At 35.9% G+C, this 25,718-nt stretch overlaps 2 long non-coding RNA genes across 2 annotated transcripts; one reads left to right on the plus strand and one right to left on the minus strand.

Moving 5' to 3' along the window:
* Nucleotides 1-757: 757 nt before the first annotated feature.
* On the minus strand, nucleotides 758-2,309 carry LOC127106996 (uncharacterized). The gene is made up of 2 exons (XR_007795594.1): nucleotides 1,721-2,309; nucleotides 758-1,552 (listed from the first exon to the last, which is right to left on the minus strand). It is a non-coding gene; the product is annotated as an uncharacterized LOC127106996 (long non-coding RNA).
* On the plus strand, nucleotides 1,545-3,182 carry LOC127106995 (uncharacterized). Its single transcript, XR_007795593.1, has 2 exons — nucleotides 1,545-1,773; nucleotides 2,878-3,182. It is a non-coding gene; the product is annotated as an uncharacterized LOC127106995 (long non-coding RNA).
* The last annotated feature ends 22,536 nt before the right edge of the window (nucleotides 3,183-25,718 follow it).

Consider the following 25,718-nt stretch of genomic DNA (forward strand, 5'->3'; position numbering starts at 1 on the left):
AACAACATGTTTTAAAATATAAAATAGGGTAATGTTAAAATGGGTCATAAAGACACATGTTAAGAAATTTAAAAATAAAAATTTTATATTGAAAAAAACAATCAAGAACTTAATTATAAAATTTTAATTAAAATAATATATAATTTTTATAATTATTTTTTACATATAATCAATTACCAAGTGTTAAAATAACATATGTTTTAAAATGTAAAATAGGATAATGCTAAAATGTGTCATAAAGACACGTGTTAAGAAATAAAAAAAATTATATTGAAAAAAACAATGGAGAAATTAATTATAAAATTTTAATTAATAATATATAATTTTTACAATTTTTTTTTACATATAATCAATTACCAAGTGTTAAAATAACATGGTTTAAAATATAAAATAGGATAATGCTAAAATGTGTCATAAAGACACATGTTAAGAAATTTAAAAAAAAATATTAAAGAAAACAATGAAGAAATTAATTATAAAATTTTAGTTTTCGAGGAGAAACAATGGTGAAATGTAGATATTTACATTGTTTGCGAGTTACCGAAAGAAAAAAATTATTATATATATATATATATATATATATATATATATATATATATATATATATATATATATATATATATATATATATATATATATATATATATATATAAAAGGAAAAAACCAGAAGCATTTTATATATACAACACTACATTGCTTACAACATATGCAACAACCCAATAAAAAATTGTTTAAATCATAAGAATCTAAGAAGCAATCAGTCCAATGTAAACATATGTCATATATATTTTCTTGTGTTAATAATGTCACATCATTATACACATATAATATGAACAAAATTTAAATTAAGTTAGTACAACAACAACACTTAACTTTCAATCTTCACAACAACAATGTAAACATTTTACAAGCTAACAACAACAACCATAACTAACAACTAACATAAATAAATTACATGCACATGAATAAAAGGATCATCTTAATCCATCAAGTCCTCCACCAGAGACAATATCCAACATATATTGTGCATATCCGTTTGGTTGTTTATGTGGTTGCAAATAATTTGTATATAGTGGTTAATACACACAAAACACAAGTAAATTACTAGAGAAAATTTAAAGATTGACACATATAATATCACTTAGTTATGGAAAAATTGTCTTTGCGATGAATGAGAGTCCAAGCTTGTTTGATCTTCTGCAACAGATTTGGGTTCTCTGTTCCTAAATCGGGTAAGAAGAAAACCATGGAATCAACAGTGAGGGAAGAAAACTTTTGAGACCACCTCAAGTCTTTCACAAAGTCTACCCATGGCCCCTTTTGAGGCATGTGGCGTAGAATCCATGTGTAAAATAGTGAAACACAACTTAAAATCAGATATTTCTTCTTTTTGTGCCTAGTGTGTAAGCAGTAATACACATCAGACACTAGAGCAGGGATAGGAATTCGCTTCCGGCTGCGGTGGCCACCGGAACCGAAAATTTCAACCACCACTAGACTCGTCCCAACCTCCTCGTCTCAAATATGCCATAAATTTCACCCAATGCCGATCCTAAGTCCAAAATTGATCCAAATTGTTCAAGAACTCTAGAATTTCTATCATAAATTAAACCCTAGATATGTAGATTCAAAGCCCCCGGGATTGGGGCTTTGAATCATCTCTTCATTCTCTACATGCCAATAACCAGGATTTGATGAAAAGAGAGATTTTGAGACTCACCGTACCAGAGATTTCGAAGGTGATGATGAACGCAGGTGAACTCTTATTTCCAGGTAATGATTCTGATTCTTCCATGCTTTAACTTAATTCTCCCACTCTCTTCGTCTCTTCTTGATTTTTTTATTTGGTTTTTCTAAATGCGATGTTACATGAGAATTGAGTGATGTAAGGTGTTGTTGATGATGAGATTCTGATGTTGATTGATATGTTGATGATGGAGATGAAGTTGTTTAGGTTAGGGTGATGAAGTTTGAATGTGCGGATTAATGAAGTTTTGGTTCAGAATGATGAAGGTGGTTTTTTGGGGGTGAGTGATGAAAAGTGATTGTAGATATTTTCTGTAATGATTGAAGATTGGAATCAATTTTGGATGCAAAAATGAATGGGGAGGATTCCAATGATTGGACTTTGCTATTTATAGGTGGTTAGAGAGATTGATACAATTAGAAAATTCAATTAGGGATTTGTTGTGGAATTTTGTGTCAATTATGTTATTCAGTTTTCTATTTTGTAGTTATGTGTGGATCCCAAGGCAAAGTAGTTGGGGCATTCAGTTATGTTCTGATTAAATTTAGTTATGGTTTGTAGGTCCAGTCCTTGGTTTTGTTCAGTTGAGTCTTTTGAATGGTTTTGTTGTGTTGAGTTTTGTGAGTCTTGGAAATTAGGTCCAATAGCTTAAGCTTTGACTTAGTTTGTGGTGGATGTTTTGTTGTGAATACTAAGTTCAGTTGAGATTAGTTTGATGATGCTCAATGGTGTATTTTTTTGCGTTGTGATTCTTTACAGCTATGGATTCTGATGTAGTAGGTCAGTGTGCATTTCTAATGTTGGCTTGCAACATGATGAAACCTAAGTTTGCTTGGTTTTGTATGAATAGGTTCTGACTGGTGCATCGGGGTATTCAGTTCATGTTTCAGGTTTTCATAGCAGCTTGTGATTTCTGTAGGTGTATCATGTATGTATTGCTTCATGTTGTGTTCTACAGCATGTCCATTATGCAGGATTGTTCATGTATGTTGGCTTGTAGCAGGTCTTGGCCATGTTCATTCTGACTTGTGATAGCATTGCATTCTCATTCTGACTTTGGTTTCATCCATGTGTAGCTTTTGGGTTCATTTAAATTTTGACCTTAGTTCATTGGCTTGGAATTCATGTAGGTCATGGTTTGCTCATGTTTTGCTAAGTTCATGGCATGATGGTTGAACAAACATGGCATCAAAGTTGGACTTTGAAGCATCCATGTAGAAGTGGCAAAGATGCAAAGATCAAGATGGATCCAAGTTTGAAGATTAGCATTAGGATTAGGATGGGGATTTGGGATGAAAAAGGTTGGGTTGACTTTTGTCAAAGTTTACCAAAAAGTCAATTGTTGACAAAAGTCAACATTTGGTCAACATATCCAAATTTGTATTTTTTGATGTAATGAACATTTTATGATCATGAAATGAATGATATTGATACATTTGAATTTGGTTTTGAATTGGATCTTGTACATGTATGATCTTGAATGAATTTTAATTTGAACTAAATGAACATGACTTGAAATGGAATGAAATAACTTGTAAATGGATTAAAACTAACAAAGATCCAAGAATAGACCATGAAATGATGACTTAAACATGATTTGAATATGATTAACATTTGAATGAGATCAAGACTTGTAATGGCATAAAACTGGACATGAATGGACTTGAACATGTATGAAATGAACTAGCTTGAAAATGGATTGAAATGACTTGAACAAGATCAAACCAAAGATCCATAAATGAACCATGAAAGAATGACACAAGGACACTTGAATGAATCCAATTAGGCCCTAACAAAGACCAAAATGGGTCAGGACCCAAAACCAAGCAATGACAATGACATGAATTAACATTGACCAGATGAAATAACAAGGCATTGAATAGGACTAGGCATGAGGATGACCAGATGAAATAGCAAGGCCAGTACTTGGGCTCAAACTAATGGACACAAGCACAAGATGAATGAGATCAACACCAAGAAACCAACATGAATGGTAATGAACAAAGGAATGTTGGGTGAAACTTGACCAAGCAAGGGAATAAAGCCACAATGGAATGAAGGTGGATCAGATGAAATTAGGGTTAGGAAGCCACCCAATAGGTATTGGACACAATTAGGGTTTGATGGAAACCATGATCAAGTGAGGATCCTAAACTCAGGGTTTTGCCTCACCAAGAAGCCACAGTTGAATCATCAATGACAAGCACATACACAATCCTTGATAGCTACCTCCAATTAGGGTTTGATTGATTGAGCCACCTCTAGTTGCCGGGGAACCCCAGTTTCCACTAGGTGCAAGAACAAAGCTTGGATTCCAAGATAGTTGTCCTCTTGTATTGAAAAATGGATATGCAGATGAAATGAGTGACCATGGGGACATGCATATGAATAGAGTTAGTGACCTATATGAGTATTGGGAAGGGTATGGTGAATTTTTGGGTATGACAATTGAAGATACTTGTTTCGTACTCTGCCATATTGTTGGTGTAGTCGAAATATAACCTTGCAGTGAAGGGAAGGTGAAAACCAGTTTGAGAAGTTATTATTTCCCCAATTCCATTTCCTTGAGCATTGGAAGCGCCGTCGAACACGAGCGTCCATTGCGATCCTAGTTCGGGTCCTTCCTCAGGGCCTGGAATGTTGAAGTCTATGATAAACAAGATGTATTCATCACGGAAGTTAAAACGCATTGGTTGATAATCTTCCACAGGTTGATGGGCAAGATAATCATACAACATATTTCCCTTGATGGCCTTCTGAGTGACATGATGTATGTCATATTATGCCAGTGCCATTTGCCAACGGGAAACCCTTCTGGTGAGAGCAGGCTTTTCAAAGATGTGTTTAATTGGATCCATCCATTTTGGATATCAAAAGAGTTGTATGAGTCAACATATATTGTTGCAGGCGTTTGGAAGCCCAGGTAAGGGAATAACACGTTTTTTCAAGCATTGAATACCATTTTTCCGCAATCAGTGAACATTTTGCTTAGGTAATATATTGCATGCTCTTTTCTTCCCATTTCATCATGATGCCCAAGTAAGGATCCCATGGATCCCTCAAGAGCTGTCAGATACATAAGGAGGGGTATACCTGGCATGAGAGGCATCAAGATCGGTGGCTCTTACAAATACTGTTTTATTCTTTCAAAATCTTTTTGTCAATTATCATTCCACTCGACCACTTGGTCTTTGTGGAGTAATTTGAATATAGGCTCACAAGTGGCTGTAAGGTGAGATATGAATCTAGCAATGTAGTTCAATCTTCATAGGAAACCACAAACCTTTTTTTTCAGTTCTCGGTGCTGACATACTTTGTATGGCTTTAACTTTATCAGGATCAACCTCAATCCCATGTTGTCTCACGATAAAACCTAGAAGTTTACCGGATCTTACCTCAAAGGTACATTTGTTAGGATTTAGTCTCAACCTGAACTTTCTCATCGTGCAAAAAACTTTTACAGGTGAACAAGATGATTTTCTTCAGTCTGGGACTTCGCAATCATATCATCAACATATACTTCAATCTACTTTTGAACCATATCATGAAAGAGAGTCACCATTGCTCGTTGATATGTTGTGCCATAATTTTTTAGACCAAAAGGAATAACCTTGTAGCATAAGGTTCCCTAAGGGGTGATGAATGTAGTCTTTTCCATGTCTTTCGAGGCCATTTTGATATGGTTGTAATCGGAGAATCCATCCATGAAATAGAACACAGAGAATTGAGCATATTGTCTACCAACAAATCAATGTAAGGTAGTGGGATCAAATTTCTTTTTAGGGTTTCCCTGCCTCTATTGACCTTGCTGGTAATAATGTTGCTGCCGAGGAGCATAAGGTTTCTAATATGAAACTGACTGTTGACTGGCACGCTGATCACATGGATTGCATAGGGCTATTGATGGTACTTATTTGGCATTGTCGCATCTAAAAAAAAAACGCAATCTTTCGCGAAGCGTTTCGCATGCTTGCAAAAAAGTTGTTCGAACAGAGTCACCACATAACTTTATTTAATCCTAAAGAGGAAAAGGGAAAGTATCAATAAAATCCTTAAAACAAAAATAAAATGGTCGCCGCAACCAAATTCAGGGTTTGAGAGTCGATTTAGAAAGATGATGGTATTAGCACCTCTCACGTCTGTTGTACTCAACGAGAACCTTCTAGCTAGATTTGTGATTAAATGCTAGCGTGATGTTAGTTGTTTTCTTATACTTATTGAGCGAGAAAAAGAAAGAAATGAAAGGATTTTTTTTGTTTTTTTTATTAATGTGCCTGATAAGATTTCTCAATCCTACTCCTACGTATCTCTGGGTGCAATAGAGAATTCAAGGCTATGTAGTTCTTTGTAGAAAAGTAATGTTTGTTGGTTGCTTTTAAGGAGTGATCCTTAAGACATATCGAGTGGTTAAACATTTACTCGCAGCTTGCTCTTGGAGGTTGAAGTCTTTGTTTGTTTCACGTCAATATGGATAAAGCATACTCGCTTCTGAAAATGTTTTCGAAGTCACGCAAGGGAGGAAAAAAGGTTTGATTGGTTTGAATATGTTTTAGAATGAAGACGATTAGTCAAACATGGAGCTCTACAATAATGTTCAAATAATCGGAGACCGAGGAAGGTCTAAACCCATTCGGCCTTTTTTCTTCTAGATTATTATGAAAATATGTGGCGAATTAAGTCAAGGTTCATTAACAGAAGACAATTATTCATACAGAGAGCTCTACAACAGTGTACAAATGATCGAAGATCGAGGAGGGTCTAAACCCATTTGATCTTTTTCCTTCTATAGGAGAACCAAACTTAATTCAAGTAATTAACGTGTTTTTTAGAATGGAAGACAGATGTTCAAACAGACAGTTCTACAACATTGTCTAAATATTCGAGGAAGGAGAAAGGTCTAAACCCAATCCCTCATTTTCCATCCAATTTGTTATGAAAAGAGAATTTGCTTAGGTTTTGGATATAAATCAAAACAGATTGGTTTGAGAAAAAGAATCCACTTGGTGTTGGACCAAGGGTTCTGCTTAATGAAAAGAGTTCATTTTAAGTCGTCTTATTACTTAATAATCTAATTACCAAGATGATCAAAAGGCATGATTAAGTCTTGAGTAAGATGCACAATTAACCATTTTAAATCATGTGTTTAAAGTCGGTTTATGCGTAATGACAACATGATTTGAATGTAATACACAAGAATCATAACGCGGCAAAAATATCTATCAATATATCAAAATTTTAACAGCATAACGACATGAAATTGTCGAATCCGCTATTCAAAAATCTAATTTTACGCGATAAATATAAACAGCAGCAACTCAACATTTTTTTATAATATTTACAAGTTTATTTAAAACATGTACAATTAATAAAACAAGAATGTACAAAATAAATATATTTTCTCACATTCAGATGGTCCAAATACAAAACCTTTTCTAATAATAATGATAAAATAGTCAACAAAATTAAAGGTACACCCAAAAGTATCAAATGACTTAAAAAGAATGACAAATAAAATAAAATAAAAGCTAAATAAAAATTGAACAAAACAATACTCAAAATTTTAAAACGTAAATATAAGATGCAACTTGAAATTCTATCAACTACCACCAAAAATCTTGAACTTTGCTGCTTATGTAAACCATTCCTTCATGCACCCATGCAAAATTTCTTAACAAACTCAAATATTTATAATATTACAATGCTACACAAGACTTGCTGCATGAAAGGTACACCTCCATCAGAAAGGTAACGACAATCGAATGGTACACAATAAAACAAACTATGGTAATTTGCTTCATTATAGTTTCATACAAGTATTACAATTTAAGACAATTATTGCAAATATCCAAATTCAATAATCTTTTACATATTAATTTCATGCACATAACAGTTTCCTATAAGCTTTTATAGATATCAAAATGTACCTTCATGCACTGTCATAACAGTTTCCCATAAACTTTTATAAATACCAAAATAGACTTCGATCATTATAATAATAGTTCGTAACATTGTCATAATATAAAAAAAAAATATAACTTAATGATCCATTAATTTCGATCAGCGTAACGATGCAATGTCTGTTTCGTTAATTGGTGTCTACATTAAAAAAACACTAATTAATATCATGATAAGTTAAATTTAAGGATAGTTATTTTTTCAAATAAAGTTATATTATCATCAAAAGCGCTGTAAAATTAAATTGGACATCTTGTGTTTATCGGAACTCATAAGTTGGAGGTGTCGAACATACTATTTCCTCGATCATATGACTTGTTAGTTCTTTATCCTAAAATAATTATATAAAATTAATATTAGTAATAATAGATGTAAAATTAAAATAACCGATTTACACGTCAAATTGTATACCTGAGAGGCTTGACTATATGATTGTGTTTTAGTGGAGCTTTTTTTTTTTGCAATAGGTTGCTTCTTAACCTAACTTTTATGACGCTTTTGTGATTGTCCTTTAAGCGAGTACGTTTCTTGAATCCTTTTGATAGAATAACATTAGAACTTGGAAATATCGGGTTATCATGGCTATGATTTTCTTTATCTTGTGACCGACGTTCAATTATTTTCTTATGAATGAGATCGACAGTGTCATCAATAATCTTGAGGTCCCCCTCTTAACATGATGATGTCACCTTTGTGAATTTAGAAACAACATGTCTGAACATTCGTGTGCTAAACAATTGTGGGTCGGCTTGAACCTCTTTTACCCTAGAATCTTGCATGATGCCATAATGAGCATGTCTTTTCCACCTCCTTAAAATATACTCATGAGGAATGCTCTTAACATCACTCGCTTCTAGTACTTTTAATGCATGTGACCAAAGTATGTCAAAGGTCTCAAATTTTCTTTAAATACAAGTAATGGAAATTGAAGCATGGTCATATGACACTCTCCAATATATTTCTTTATTCTCCGTAGAAATAACATATTCACATAAAGTGTGAGACTCATTTATCTCTGATATCGACAAAGCTAAAAATTGCCTAAACTCAAATACAATGTGTATATACTTTTCCCATTTGTATTAGAATTGGTGACATCTCATATATTAACCTTATCTTAAAAAATAACTTTCTTCCTTCATCAAGTTTCCAAGGTGTTTAATTCCATTTTGCAATAAGTGTCATGTGAATAAGCAATGGTGAATCTCAGACATCACTTCAGTAAGTCCTTTGGCCATTGCTTGATCTTGATCAGTGAATATAGTCTTTGACTTCTTGTTGTTATGTGCTTGTAAAAATGTATCAAACAACCACTTAAATGACTCAATTGTCTTGTCATACTATAAGGTTGCACCAAAAATTTTCGAACCCCTATAGTGGTTAAAGATACAAAATAGAGCAAGTGGTATATTCACGTGATTAGTACAATATGTAGTGTCTAAAGACATAACATCACCAAAATACCCGTAATCCAAAATCATATTCGCATCATACCAAAACACATTAGTAATTTATTCTTCTATATCCATTTGATATGCATGAAAAAAGATGGATTCTCTAATAATTATCGTTGGAAATACTATGAAAGACATCCATCCTCGTCATACTCAATACTTCTTTGTCTTCTAGCATTGATTTAATATTTAACATTCACTTGTGTAAATCCTAGATTAGCTCTATGTCCTGCATGCATGCTCATAAGTTGAAATGTTGTCTTCTACCTTAATCTGGAGTCTTCAGCCAAATCAATCTCATACGATTGTACTTCAATTATTTTTCTATGACTTGCAATCATGTGTGTTGTCTCAGGAGATTGTAGAGAATGATAATGTTCCTCTACAAATTCATGGATGGCCAATTTTCCATATTACATACAAGTGAAATTCTAACTTTGCAATAAGTTATAGTCTCATCTTTGTGAGTGCTAACAAAAACATCTATATTCTTTCTCTTTCGTACTTCTTCCTTAGAACAAACAAACTTGCATGATGATATGGTGTCGTCTTTATTCTTGTTTGCATAACATTTTCTAACTCCAAAGCCGGCATGTGCACTATAAGCAAGCTAAAATTGACTTGCTTGTTCTATATAGTCAAATCGCATTACCAATTTTTGGCTTCCAATCATCATTTAAAGAAGTCATTATCTAAGTAAAACAACTTGAAAAATATTTTTAAAAAAATCAATATTAGTAAGCATGAGATATTGATGTTTCAAGTAATATTGACAATTAAGTTGAAAAAAATTAAAGAGCCCAACATTAAAGAACCTCTACCATGTTTCAAATACATGTTAAAAATAAAAAAATTTAGGTCTGATTTTGTAAAAGCACAATGTCAAAATGAACCAAACACCATTTATATTATACAGGGCCGATCCAAAACATTTTGAGACCCTGATCTAATCTTTCATGTTGAACTCTAATAAAAAAATATTGAAAAAAAATTAAAATTTTATTTAAAATGTAAATAATATTAAAAGATATAGTAAAAAATAATTATAAAAATAAAATTCAACAATAATATATCTTTAGAAAAGTTATATTTCTTTTTATATAAAAAACATTGAGTCATAAATAATATTGTATGATAATTTATCATAAAAATCTAATAGTAAAATGAATGAGTTATATGATTTATCTTTGATATTATTTAAAAAATTTAATCAATGTTCTTTTTAGTATAAAAATATGTCTTGTGTATTCATGTCTGATTATTATATGAACCACAAGATTCTAAGTGAAAAGAAGAACATTGTCAATTAACCAAACACCACATATATAAACCATTCTAAGACTTCAAACTCACAACAACGAAGATAAAAGAAGAAGAAAATTGAAGGATGAGGTTTGGTGGAGGAGTGACGGTGCTCCGGTGGTGGCGAATTTCACTGCGGTGGTTTAGTCCGACGCCGACGTACAATGTGGTGGCAAGGAGACAAGAAGGTGGTGAGTGAGTTGCAATGGTGGTGAGTCTAAGCAAAACTGTTTTTATTTAATCAGAAATATAACTAATTAATTAATTTATAAAAAAAACAGTAAACTAATATGAAGTCATTGGATTGATCATGTGGTGGAAATTTATTAAAAGTTATGGTGACTTTCCCGGAAAGTCACTGAAGTCAGATCTCTTTTCACCTGAAAGAGTTAGTGGGCGAGGTTGAAAATAAACAAAAAAACAACTCCTTCTTCTACATCTAGCTGCATGGATCTCATCAATGGGGAGGATGAGAATAGTCATGTGGCGCCTAACAATTGGATGAAGAGAGATATTATTTTCTTTTTTCTAATTTTTAAAGTAACAAATTGAGTAAAATCCTAATTTTATGATTGGTCAATAAGTAAAAGTGAGGATAATGCATGTGGGCATTTGATTAAATGCGAATCAACAATGTCAAAGTTGCCCCTTATAGAAGCTTTAATTAATTTAAATGAGATTAAATCAATTAAAACAACTAAAATTCACAACTTCTTAAATAAATACAATAAAAATAAAATGAAGACATGAAAATTCGTATTTAATTTTTATGAATATTTTAACAAAAGAATAAAAATAAAATGACTGAATATGAATTAAAATCGGGCACAAAAGCATCAGAGAAATAAAAGTGAATGCACTAAAATGATCAGCGCAAAATAAACTTCTGGAAAACCGATAGGTTTTGATTAAATTTTGGAGTAAAAAATGTTCGGTTGAAGAGACTTGGGCTGATCAAAATGCAACCGAAAAAGTAGTTGAAAAAACAAAACGAGCACGCCAGGTTAAACTATTCAGATTATAGATTAAGAATACTAACGTCTGCAAGCTCAATTTTGAAAATTTTCATCCGCTAATTCAACGTACAATTGAGAAGTGATTTGACAGGTCTGTCTGTAGATGCAAAAAATTATTTTGGTTGATATTATAAGCACTATGCAGAACAAAGATGCATTATGTGATAAGTAAACACACATTTGTCTTAGGGATGTATTAAATTACGGATCAAGTAATTGTGAATAGACAATCAAATGCAAATGAATTTCTCTTGAACCAATTGCTTTTGATTCCCGATTACAATTAAAAACCTATAAAGATTCAGATGACGATAACATTCTTAATTGTCACCTTCTGAACCTCTGAAACATGATGCAATAGAAATAAATGATGCACTGAGATTGAGAAATCAATTCTTTTGACTTCTTAATCAGCAGATGACCGAATGAATATCATCAAGATAAGATAAAATGTCACAATTCCTAACTTTTCATCTAAAACCATGATGAATGTTATTAATTGGTGAAATGCATGACAAAAATGGACCGATTATGTTATGCTTATGCAGGTAGAAAACTTAGGGTAAAGTTTAGGGTATGACATGTGCCACTGCAACCACTTATTGATAAGGCATGTGATATGCCCCAACCTTCCCCTTAGAAACTAGCAAACCCATAATATGACTTCTTTTCCCCATTAGAAGTACCAGCAACACTCGAGATCTTCCCACTCTTAAGATAATTTTCAATCCTTTCTCCAATGACGACCTGATCGGAGAAACCAAAAGAAGCACTCTATATCATTCTATCTAGATATAGCCCTTGAAGGGTACCATGAACATATCAACAAGCTCTCGCTCCAGAAGAGGAGGTTGAACCCTAGAGGCCAACTCCCTCCATCTCTCGGCGTACTCCTTGAATGATTCATTAGCCTTCTAGGCGAGACTCTAAAGTTAGGTCCTATTTGGAGACATGTATGTGTTATATTGGTAATTCTTGAGAAATGCTTCAGCTATATCTCTCCATGTTCGGATATACATGCATTTCAGCTACATATACCACTGAAGAGAAGCCCCACTAAGTCTATCTTTGAAAGAAATGCATAAGTAGTTTCTCGTCATCATAATAAGAAACCATCTTTCTGTAATAAGATCGGATATGGGTCCTCGGGAAGCTAACCCCTTTGTACTTTTCAAATTCTAAGACCTTTAACTTGGTGGGAATCTTAACACCAGGCACCAAGCACATATCAATAGTGTCCAACCCAAATCCGTTGGAACCTTCAATCGCTTTCATTTTTTCTTCCAGAGCAAAAAAATTCTTTTCCACCTCAGTATTTGATGGTCCAAAGGCATCATAGACTAAGTCATCCTTAGGGATAAAGAAAGCATCATTGAGATCGTCTACTTCAGGGGTACCCCCAAGGACAGGAGGATTAATAGTAAGCGCGAAATTTTGATTCACTGGACCCCCCTCTAGAGGTGGACGAGCACCAATAGGTGGATTCACATAGATATGCACAGGGGGACCCATTGGGGGTGGCGCAAGAGGATTTGCGTTGACAACCCTCAAAGTGACTTTTTGTAACTCTTCTTGGCCCCTGGCCATAGCTTGAAGAGTATTCATCAGCTAATCTATATGGGTCCTCATGTTAAGAATTTCCTCCTTCAACACATCTTGGTTCTGCTCCAATTGAACCATGAGTATTCTTCGGTTGCTATGGGTATTATAGTGATGTCGAGAAGTCAGCTTGTTGGTGGATGATTCTTGACAAAAAGGCCAAGTGGTAAGTTTCTTGATTTTGTTTTTATGAAATGCAAAATGATGCATGAATGTAATGTTTATTTTTATATGCAAAGCTCTCGGCCATCTTGTTATTTATTGCTAAGAATATTCGAACATTTGGCATTGCAATCAATAATAAAAGGCACACACAAAGTGAAACATGAAGACTCATTTCATTCATTCTTGGAATCAAATACACGTACAAGGAAATTGGAAAGACAAAGTTTCTGAATTGGAAATAACTGCAAACTACAAATCAACTTTAAAAGTGACCCCTTGAGCCCTACGGACTGCCTCAAGATCGGTAATGAGTTCTGCCAAAGTCTTATTACAAAACTTCACAAAGTTAAAGACTTGGTGAGGTGTATTTTCTGGCATATGATTTGGTCCGCCTCCTTCAGCTTTTTGGGGAAATCTTGGATGGCATAATTTGTCAAGATAACCATATTTGCGTACTTCTTCTTCCATTCTGAGTAGAGATCTTGAAGATTTTTGATGGTACCATCCATCTGAGCCACAACAACTTCTTCCCTACAACATCTGGCTTCCCAATACTTTCAATTGTTCCTTAACTTTATGTAGACTTCATTAAAGTTTCCTACCTTCAGATTTTTTATTTTCTCACAAGCCCTTCTCACTTGGAACTTTTCATGTAAGTAACTTTGATATATTTTTTCCTTTTCCAACTGCTTACGGGATATATGGTCTTGGTAATATTTGATGGTATTCCTCAACTTGAGAAGTTGGGCTTCATAGTCCTCTCTGACTTCCTTCTTTATTAAGTTGGATAGTTCCACAGTTTTCTCTAAGTCTCGGACAGTGCACCAGGCTCGATCCAACTCGTCGTTTCAACCATTAAGCTTAGAACCGGCTCCCTTAAGAGCACCTACAACCCATTCTCTTTTTCCCTTTTCGTCTCTAGTTCTCTTCTTGTTATTTTTGAACTTCTCCTTTATCTCTTTACTTTTATCCTTCAAGTCCTCATTATTTTGCTTCGCTTGGTTGATTTGGAATCGTAGTTGAGAGTTCTCTATTTTAGAATCCCTTATCCTGGCATTGAACTTATCCAAATCTTTAGGTAAGATTGGCTCTAGATTGAGAACTAAAAGAAATATGGAGGGATCAAAAGGGTATGGAAGTTTGATCAATTGTACCCTTTCTTTCACCCATTGGGTGTAAGGCTCCTTAACAACAGTGTTTCTTTTTCCCCACTCCTCTCCCTTTCTAATAATTGTACACCAAGCTTTTCGTACTCTCTTCATAGTCGGGTTGCTCACCTACAAGTCATGCAAGATGAACAGTTCCAAAGCCTTAGGTTCTGGGGGACCATTCATGGGATAACCGTGTTGCCTCAAGGATATAACAGGATTGTAATTAATATATCCCCTAGTTCCTCATAGCGGAACATTAGGGAAATCCTCGCAGCTAATGATGATGTCTTTTGTTTCCCAATCTCTTCTGTACCACTTAATGTTGTCAGTGATAATAGATCCTAACTTTTGTGAACATTTAAACTACTTAGACATAATTGGACCTTCCTCCTTCAGATGTTTCATAAGCCAAGCATGTAAAAGAGGAACTCAACATAACAAGGTACCTTCTTTCTTCTTGTGACGCTCATGAAGAAATTAATAGATGTCAGTGTTAGGGACCAATTAGTACTACTTTCTATATCATTTTATTGGTCCCTTTTACCAAGTTTTGATGTAATTACACACTTTTATCCTCACTATTTTGTATAAATGCAATTAGGTTTAATTTATTTTGTTTTGAATAGTTATTTCACATATTTGTTAGTTTTGTAGAATTTTTGGATGAGAGAGTTTTTGGAATGCAACATCATAATATGGAAGAGGTGTTGAATGCAATGTGGAGGCCCAATTTTGGAAGAATACCACTTGGAAGAATTTGGATGAAGCTTGCAAAGCAAGGAACCTGAGAAAGCTTCAGTTCGCGCCGCGAAGGCTGCGAATCCAGCAAGCTGATTTTGGTCAAAAGTGTTGCTTTCAAGGCCAGCTAGTTTTGCCATTTTGGTGTCTGCCTTGGGGGAGCTTTTCTGCCTTAGATGGGAAATGATCAAATGAGGAAATGTCAACCCTTTTTATAAATTCATAATGGAAATTGATATGTATTTGTTACTATCCCTCTTTTGTTTCACTTGGTTTGTTAGTTTTGTAGATTCTAGTGCATGCGAGGAAAAGCTACCGAGGAGCAATTTCAATTCGATCCCGAAATTGAAAGAACACTTCGGAAGCTCAATAGCAAAACACGAAGAAGAAGGAAACTAGCCGAAGAGAGGAACCGGAGAGAAGAAGCATCTACTTCCGCACTTGTTCAAATCAAAGAAGTGGTTGTAGAGGCTTGTGAAGGAAACATGGCGGATGACAATCGTACCGAAATGTCCGCTAATAGTCCAAGAAGGAATGCTCAATTTGCCCGTGGAGGAAGAAATACGGAGATGAAGACCGGAATCCTCCAACTTCTCTATGCAAATCCATTCACCGGAATGGACCATGAAGATCCGTATACCCATCTCATCAAATTCTATGAGATTGCGGGTTCTATGGGAATTGATGAAACGGGTGAAGAGGCATTATTCAAAAGGGTGTTCCCACACTCCTTAGTGGGAAAGGCAAAGGAGTGGTACCTTGATCAAGCACTGAGAGTGATGATGGATTGGAATTTGTTAGAAGAAAAGTTCTTAGAAAGATATTTCCCTCAATCCCGATTCATGGAAGCCAAAACGGCTATTGCGGTATTCACTCAAGGAAGCAACGAGTCTTTGAATGAGGCTTGGGAAAGATTCAAGTCAATGTTGAGAAAATGCAAGGGTCATGGTTTTGATGAGCTCACTCAAATCCATATTTTCCAAAATGGGCTCTAATCAACTCACAAGACACTTTTGGATGCTACCGCGGGTGGCTCTCTTATGTCAAAGAATGCTGAAGAAGCTAAAGTCATTATTGATCGGATGACACTCAATGATCGCCAAAGTCAACATGACCGTAGCCCTTCACAACGTAAACCGGGAGTTCTTGAGTTAAATACCAATGACGCCATTCTTGCTCAAAACAAGCTACTCTCTCAGCAAGTGGAGTTGCATACTCAACAAATGGCCAAGCTTCCACAGCAAATGAAGGAAATTCAAGGGTCTCAAGTTCGACATCAAGTAGCATGCTGCGAATTATGTCAAGGAGATCATCCTACTGGTTTTTGTCCTTCACTAGAAGAAGTGAGTTATGTGAACAATCAAAATCAGGGCTATCAAAGACAACCCCTTAACAATCAAGGTTATCAACCAAGAAACAATCAAGGCTATCAACCATCAAGGTTCAACAATCAAAATTTTCAGCAACAAAGTCCCTATCAACACCCAAATTCTCAAGGCCAATAGTCGCAAGGAGGAAGTTCCAAGCTAGAGGACACTCTTCAACAATTCATGCAAGCTTCCATGGAAAATCAGAAGAGTAACGAAGCAACAATTAAGAATCTGGAAAATCAAGTAGGCCAACTTGCGAAGCAACTGTCGGAACAAAACGCAGGATCTTCCTTTTCCGCTAACACTCAAACCAATCCAAAGGAGCATTGTAAAGCAATTGTCACGAGGAGCGGTAAAGAGTTGACAAGTGAAAAGAGTGAAGAAATTACAGTAGAGAATGATGAGGATGAGTTGCTGGAAAAAGAGGACATGGTTGGTGGAAGGGAGAAAGTGGTTGGAACTCTTCAGTTCGCACCGCGATCCCCCTTCGCGCCGCGAAAAGAGCAGGATTTGCCAGCAAAGGAACAACCTGAATTGGAGGTGAAAAAGGATGTTGTACCAAGAAAGAAGAAGAAAGGAGAGAAAGGTGTGAGCGTCATTCCAACCCAACATCTACCTTATCCGCATGCTCCATCAAAGAAGGATAATGCTAGGCATTATGCACGGTTCATGGACATATTCAAACAACTTCAAATCAATATCCCATTTGCAGATGCATTAGAACAAATGCCACGTTATGCAAAGTTCATGAAGGACATTCTTACAAAGAAAAGGAGACACGTGGAAGACGAAACCATCTTACTTGATGCACGTTGTAGTGCCATCATTCAAAAGACTCTCCCAAGGAAGGAATCCGATCCGGGCCGAGTCATTTTATCGGTGACCATTGGAAGCACATACATTGGTAATGGTTTGATTGACTTGGGATCTAGCATCAATCTAATCCCCCTCTCCATTGTTAAAAGATTGGGAAATGTTGAGATCAAATCGACAAGGATGACTTTACAACTAGCCGACAAGTCTACCACTTCACCATACGGAATTGCTCAAGACATGTTAGTGAAAGTGGACAAATTCTTGTTTCCGGTAGATTTCGTGATAGTAGAGATGGATGAGGATCGTTATGTTCCTCTAATTCTTGGAAGACCATTCATGAAAACAGCCCGGATGATGATTGACATAAATGATGGACTCATGAAGGTGAGAGTGCAAGACGAAGAGGTGACCTTTAATCTTTTTGAAGATATGAAGCATCCAAATGACAAGCATGATGCTTTCCGAATTGATGCAATCGAAGAGGAAGTAGTGGAGGTCGCAAACCAAGTTCATATTTCTAATCCTCTAGAAAGATCTCTTATTGGAGCCTACAATGTGTTGACCGAAAATGAAGAAAAAGAGATTGAAGCAATGTTGCATGAGTTAGAGTCTTGCGGCGAGCTTACTTATCAAGAAGAAACAAAGGAAGACTTGATATGGAAATTGATATGTATTCTAATATTACTCTAGTATTCTAACATTCAGATGATTATTGACACATTGAGATATATTTTGTAAAGGAGAAAAACAGAGTTTTTGCTCCATAGCATTTTGCTTTGTAAAATGATGATGAGGAGCTAAACTCCATTTTGTCAAGATTGGAGGTAGTAGCTATTCTCATTTGTTTATGTATTCCATTTGATTCATATATATGATAAAAGATTGTTGATGTATTGAATGCTATTTTTGCCCTAAGTTGAAAATCAGATTTGAGTAGTTGTTGAAAGAGATTATTTGAGTCTTGACATGAAATAGATTTTCAAGTAGTGAATAAGTTGTAGAGATAGATTTGTTCATTACTCTTCATTGGTATCAACCATTAAAGATTGCTATATTGATAGTTAGGTGGAGAGATCGTCTAAGGATCAATATAGTGATTATCACAATATCATTTAGACATAAATGACATTGAGAGGATACTTGAACATCATCAATAATCTTAAATCTATATAGTTATCATAAGGAATCATAAGCATTTGGAATAGTGAACTCCAATCTTGCCAAGCTTTTATATTTGATTAAAACCATTTTACTGTTTTTAGTGACATTTACTCACAAGATAACTTTCCAAACAAAACAACTTTGTTACTTTCTAAACTTATAACAATTTTTGGATTATAGAACGGCGGTAATGACAACCAATCTCTGTGGATACGATATAAATATATTTGCCGAAGATATACTTTTCAACAGTCAGCTAGGGGGAAAGGTACCGGGTTACCAGAGAGGAAAATCTCCACAGCTATTTGATCCACAAAATTGTCAATATTTGGGAAAAGCACAATTCGATGCATCAAAAGAGCCAGAATGTTACTGAAAGCCTTCAAATTTTATTCCTTCTCAAACTTTACATCCAAGTCTTCTACAAATCCCCTTTAGGAACCTTTGAAAGTTCCGTTGGTATCCCAATTGTCTACCACCACTTGAATGTCAACACTCAAGGCTAAAGCTATATTATTGGGAGTAACATCCTCATTAAGCTTAGGGAAAGGATTATGTTTCTTCAAGCTTCAAGCTTGGATCCAAGATCCTTTCAAATTCTTCCAATGTAGGAGCCAACTGGAAGTCAGAGAAGGTAAAATAACATAGAGGAAAGTCATAGAAGTTGACCAGAGTGACAATAGAAAACGGGTCCACTGTTTTAGCTAGAAGGATTAATATTCTTCTATGGTCTTTATTGAAGTCATCTTGCTTGAGGAGAGTCAACTTGGAGCTCAATTTATTCAAACTGCCAACATTTGGCTTTTTGTACTTGAACAAAAATGTGCTTCTCCTTTTAGGGTTCATCGTGATTTCTTTGGCAAATGCTTTGTAGTCATGCAATGAACATACGATACTAAGAGCTTTATTTTGTTGTTTAGGATGCATGAATGCATGGATGCGTGAATGAACGAAACTCATGCATGGCTTTACAAGTCTCAGGTATAGATGGAGGATAAAACTAATTGCTTTCCATACAGGGATCTCACCAGGCATGACCTAGAGTTTAAACAGGGACCCCGGAGTCATGGATCCACAAGAATGTTTATCGTTTACGGAAACTACATGTCGATCATTAACTCCTTCAAGGGAATTTATTCTAGGTGAGGTCTTCGTACCAAACCTTACGAGAACTACATCTCGGGGACCCGCACAATGCGACCATAGACCTTGGTTCTAGACACGAACCTTAGAGTCATAGATTCGTAAGAACGTATGCTGCTTACCCCAACTACTTGTCGAGCGTCAACTCCTTCAAAAGAATCTACTCTGAGCAAGGTCTTCGTACCAACCCTTACGAGAACTATATCTCGGGGACCCACACTACACGACCATTGACCCTAGTAGGCCAAAGGGTTAAAGGTTCTATAAAGGTCCTTAGATTCATGGATCCTCACAAAACATCAAAGCTTACTATAACTATATGTCGGGTGATAACATTTTCAAAGGATCTACTATAAGTGAGTTTCTCATACCGACCTTTATGAGAACCACATCTCGGGGACCCATACTACTCAAATTTTTTCCTATCTTATTCTAGCACTCTAGACTCGGGTAGAGAGTCTTTCCCTAAAGGTTTTGCAATCAGGGTATCCATCAAAAACCACAGTACCCTAGAGCCATATAACATATAAGATAATATTTAAAGCAATAGTGAAGAAAATAAATAGAGGGCAAGTAAAGTGTAAATATAAACACCCAAACATGCGAAGGAGGCGATCAAGACTAAGCTTGACTTGCATAGGGGAAGGGTCCCCAGCAGAGTCGCTAGTTGTCACTACGTGAAAAATACAGAGTCGCCACTGAGCGACTGTTGGTAGGAGGAGCGAATGAGTAGAAATGTTGGTAGATGTGATCCAGGTTCTCGGTCACTACATCCATAAAGTCGTGGAATTCCACGCGCAAAGTGCTCAGCTCGCCTCTCAGGTTGGCGACGTCTGTCTGTACAGCTTCGATGGTAGCATCATGATCGATAAGAAGTGCAGTAGGTATAGTTGGGACGTATGATTCAGCGTCAGAGAGAAAAGTATCATAGTGGTCGTAGATTTGGGGTATCTCTGGAGGAGAAGGTGGTGCATCTGATGGTTCATCCAAATCATAGAGCCAGTTGTTCCTATCATGTACACTCGTCCTATGGTCTGGCAGGGTAAACAGGTGTACTACTTGGCAGTTAATTAGAAATTCAAACACATCCGGGCCTAGGTTCCTAATGATACCGGTGTTGAAACTAAATCAGATGTTCATTGGTCGTATCCCACCTAAAGGGTTGAGCCTGATAAGTGGTTGTCTCAGTCCGATGGCATTTTCTATCATAGTCACTAATCCCCCCCCCCACTAATATTGGTCCATGGTTATCCTGTGCTATACGGTCCAAATTAGCTATCATAAATGTAATGGCGTTAACAGGTCGGACCTGTGATGCACAATACATTATAAAGAGTTCGTCTTTGGACACAGAGGTTATGTTCTGTTCCTTTTCAAATAGGGTGTGAGCTAGGATCTTATGAAAGTAACGAATGACAGGGTTGTGGATGTTCTCGAAATACATGAGATCCGGCTCGGGATGGTTGTTTCCTGTGATGCTACCCTAAAAGTAATCTAATTCAAGGTCTACAAGTCTGTCTTCCTGGGTAATGGTAAAGGTATCAGGACCATTAGGGCATCCTAGGAGTTCATCTATTTCTCTATGAGTGTAGCGATACTCAATATCAAACATCTTAAAGGTGATGAGGCCTTCGTTAAACCCCATACCATGGTTTGGCAAGTAAACTAGGGAGCTTAGGAATTCTAAAGTTAACCTACGGTAGGAACTAAGTTTTCTTTTGATAGCAAAGGTGTCCCAGCCTATTTGGTTACTTAGGAAAATAAAATTGTCCCTTATACCTAACTTGGTCATAGTACGTCCATCTGGGTATATGGTTAGTGCCATTTCTCTCTGACCTAGAGCCTTAAAACGTCTCATTTGACCTCTGCCTCTGAAGACTATATCCATGTAATCTACTTGTTGCATTATGATGGTCAGTAGCTAGATAAATTTAGGTAGCCAATAGCATTAAGTTAGTAATGGTTAATAATAAAGAAAAATACCGATTGACTTTATGAAAAATAAGAAAGAAAAAATGGATAGATAAAAAGAATGACATTAATAAAAACAGGAAATATTCGCTATGTTTTACGTCGATAGCGCGACGACTCAGGAGCGTAAGTACTCATAGTGGTTCTTTCGAGGATGAATCCTTGGTCAAACTTTTAATTATCCTCTATTTCGATGGCCACTTATCAAGCCATCTCTCATATCTATCACCTTTTCTTCTTTTTATTCTACGAGGTAGTTTATCCTTTTGAACTTTTGGTGGTGGTTCTGGCTCTATCCTGAGATCTAGCTTTTCAGGTTTAGGTTCAATTTTTTCATCCACCACCTCAAAGTCTAACTTGTCCCTTTTAATACTAATGAGTTCCCTAGTTTCACAGTCTTATAATTTTTTATTCTTATTCAGGATCTCAAATAAAGGTGCATTGGTGTGGATATTTTCCAATAGCTCCTCATACCTTTCGGATTTGGGGTCTACCTTAACTTCCACAGACCTTCGCGGAAAAGGAATTGATGATTTATAGGGAGGAGGAACAATATATAGTGCTTCCTTCTCTACCTCTTCGACAACCTCCCTTTCGGGTGGTGTCGGTGGATCTTTCTCAATCTTTACTCTTTTCTCACCTGAATCCTCCTCATTATCACTCTGCTTAGGATTTTCGGTAGATTTTTCACTGGTGATTGTTACAATATCCACATGTTTCTCAGGGAATGGTCCTAGAGGTGTCTGCGCAAGCATGGAGATTTGAGTCTCCAATGCCTCGTTGTGAGTGACGAGGGACTCAACCATAATGTTTAGTTGCGTAAGGGTTTCATTGGTATAGAGACTTTGTTTTCTAAATTCTTCATTCTGAAGAGTTTGTGTAACCACAAAGCGTTCCATCATAGATTCTATCCCAAAGTGAGTTTGCGTCGCAATGAAATCCTCCATTAATATTTCCAGGTTGGATTTATAGGAATCTTGCGATTCCTCAAAATACTGGGAGTGATAATCTTAGAGAAAACTTGGGTGATGCATAGTAATAGAGAAAAGATTGCCTTAGTCTACATTGGGCAACACTAGAGTTACGATATCGACTAAATTAGTCCCCGGCAACGGCGCCAAAAACTTGGTCGCGTGACTTAGTAAGTCTATGGGAATCGTGACTGCAAGTGCACAGTCGTATCGCGTAGTTTTAAAGATTATCGAACCCACAAGGACTAATAATCGAACGTATCGTTATCTAATGTTACTATGTAAATCTAAGACCGATGATCGTTCTAAGATTGAAGGGATGAAAAGAAATAAGTATAACGTAAATAGAAGATTAATAAAGATATTTGATAAATGGATATCCGTATGTAACGCATCAAACTTTGGAGATTCGATAGATAGTTGGTGTAATCTTATTGATCAAAATATTCTTCAATAGAAATTATTTATAAAAAAGACTTAGTCTCACACTCTCGTTTTTATTGACTCTGACCATACTCTTAAACCAGAATGCTTGGCTCTCACGGTCTCATTATGAATTTAAAAGTAACTTTTGAATATGGATAAAGTCTAATTAATCCTAAAGCGCTCTCATTGTGTTTAGGATTAATGCCTAGTTTCATCTATCTGGTTAAAATCTCAAACTCTCGTTCTTATTGACCGTAACCTTTGTTTGTTTTGTACTCTCGTACTAAAAACAATTTTGAATAAAATAAGAAACTAAGACCGGAAAATTATATTTTATAAAAGCCAACACCAATTATTTACGAATCCCGCCGTTTCGATGGTTTTTACATACTGATACCTAGAGGTTTAGCCGGACATGGATCCGGTAATAGACATGGTATTCAGACAATCAAGCATACAATAAGGCATAAATAATTAAAATGACAATTAAAATAAAACATGGAATATAAATCGAGAACTTAAAATAAATCCTGATTCTTCAAATTAAGCAATACCGACAAGCTTTGGCAATCAAGTACATCGTTACAATCAAATTCAGATGCGTAAACAATAAGTTGCAATAGTCCCTGATGTGGAGAATCTATTGCTTTTACAAAGTAAGAAACTGCCTAAGAAAACTAACCAAAAGAATCTGATTGAAAAAATGCCCCCCTTTCGTAAAAACTAACTTTTCTATATATACTCCCCACTCTCCTTAAAAGTAGCATTAGATTTCTCCTAGTGAGGAGTGGTTGATTGAAAAAGTAAGAGTCAAACGTGAGAAAATTATGGAGAGGAAGAAGGAGAAAAATGTGGAGAGAAAGAAGGAGGAATGGGTTAGTGGCGGCTGCCACAACCCTAATTTGATGTGCGTGGCGGGCGCCACTTTCATGTGTGGTGGGTGCCACATTCCCAAGCTTTATGAAGGGCGCCACCTTTCTCAATTCCTTGTGGTGGGTGCCACTCTTCCATGTGGTGGGCACCACCTTCTTCAAATGTGGTGGGCGCCACACATTTCTTCATTTTTGCTCCATTTTCTTCCATTGTTCTTTCCTTTTTTCTATTTCCCCTTTTCTTGCCTAAACATCTCTTATTCGATAAATACCTTAAATAAACATAAAATACGGCGTAATACTATGTAAAATTAAGTAAAAATAAATGCACATTAAGTCAAATATACGATACGTTTTCGCGTTATCACCAAGTTACAATGGATGAAACATGGCTACTAACTTTATTTGATGTTGAACAATCTTAAATCCATCTTGAAAGAAGGCATTTGACCATGAATGGATGACTAGCTAATTCCTTCTCACTTAAGAAATGATGAACCAATATCAACATTTGAATCTTCTTTGACAAAACACATCCATTATGAACCAAAGTGAATATGTCTTGAGATGATCATGTGAACCTCCATTTAATCACAATAACACTTGAATCCCAATTAAACTTGATTTGAATCAATGCACCTTAATTCAATCTTGAACACCTAAATGTTTGAACATAAAGAAAAAATAAGAAAATGCAAGATTTTTTTTTTGTATTTTGGATGCATAATAGTTAGATTGCATGTTAATGGCTAATGATGTAACAAAAACAAACCCTATTTCACAAAGGAAACCCACAATTCTCTAGGTGACCTTGGTAGAGACCTTGGGAAAGAAATCAAAGAAACCCTAATCCTCATCTCTCATGTTCAAATCAATGGATAACCATGCTTGAGCACCAATGCCACTGAAAATGCATGATGAATGGATGATGTGAATGCTAGGTAAAAATGAGGGTGTGATACCCAGCTCGAAGTATCTTTCCAGATAAAGCTCTTCCTCAAATATGGCTTCCGCATGCCAATTCATGAACTTACTTCATTATGAGTCCGACTTTTTCTTCAGTGACACATCTTAGTATCAGAGAGGATCTACCCATCTTGTACAACTGATTGGTTACCATGAGGTATTGAGGAAATACTCTCTTGATACGTTGTGCTTCAGTCTCTTCCTCTAGTAACTTATCATGTGTTATGTATTGAATTACAACTCTTATCACTTTCCATCACCATCACTTCCCTAGCCTTTGTGCTTGCTACTTCCAAAGTTTCTTGAATTATCATTATGTTCAGCCTCGGGCCCTTGGTGATGGCTAACCGGGCTAATAGATAGGCTTTAATGTTTTCCTCTCGTCGAATATGTATCATCTCAGACTTTGTAAAACCTTTGGCTAGCTGCATAACTTATTGAAGATATATGAGCAACAATGCATATTTTGTCTGAAAGTTCCCCTTGATTTGACTAATTATCAATTAAGAATCGATTTTGACCATTAAATGAGATACTTCAACTTCTTTGGCTAGCTTTAAACTGACTATTATTGATTCATATTCTGCTTGGTTGTCGTACGGTTGAAAGCTGAAATAAAGAGACTGTTCTAGTACCAATTCTCCCGGTCCTTCCAATATTATCCCTACTCCACTACCATTGAGGTTAAATCATTTGCCCACTGATAAGACCCACTGCTCGTCTGGTATTCAACACGTGTCAGTGTCCTACACGACGGCAGATACCTGTATCGTAGCGAGGTCTTCCGGTTCTACAACGCCTAGGATATGGATGTTTATTGCCACCAAGTACAAGTCTCTTGTGATCAGGATTAGTGTTTGGATCTCCGAGGTCATTATACACATCGTAATTGTAT

Source organism: Lathyrus oleraceus, chromosome 7 (assembly GCF_024323335.1).
Source record: "Lathyrus oleraceus cultivar Zhongwan6 chromosome 7, CAAS_Psat_ZW6_1.0, whole genome shotgun sequence".
In the NCBI taxonomy this organism is placed as follows: Eukaryota; Viridiplantae; Streptophyta; class Magnoliopsida; order Fabales; family Fabaceae; genus Lathyrus; species Lathyrus oleraceus.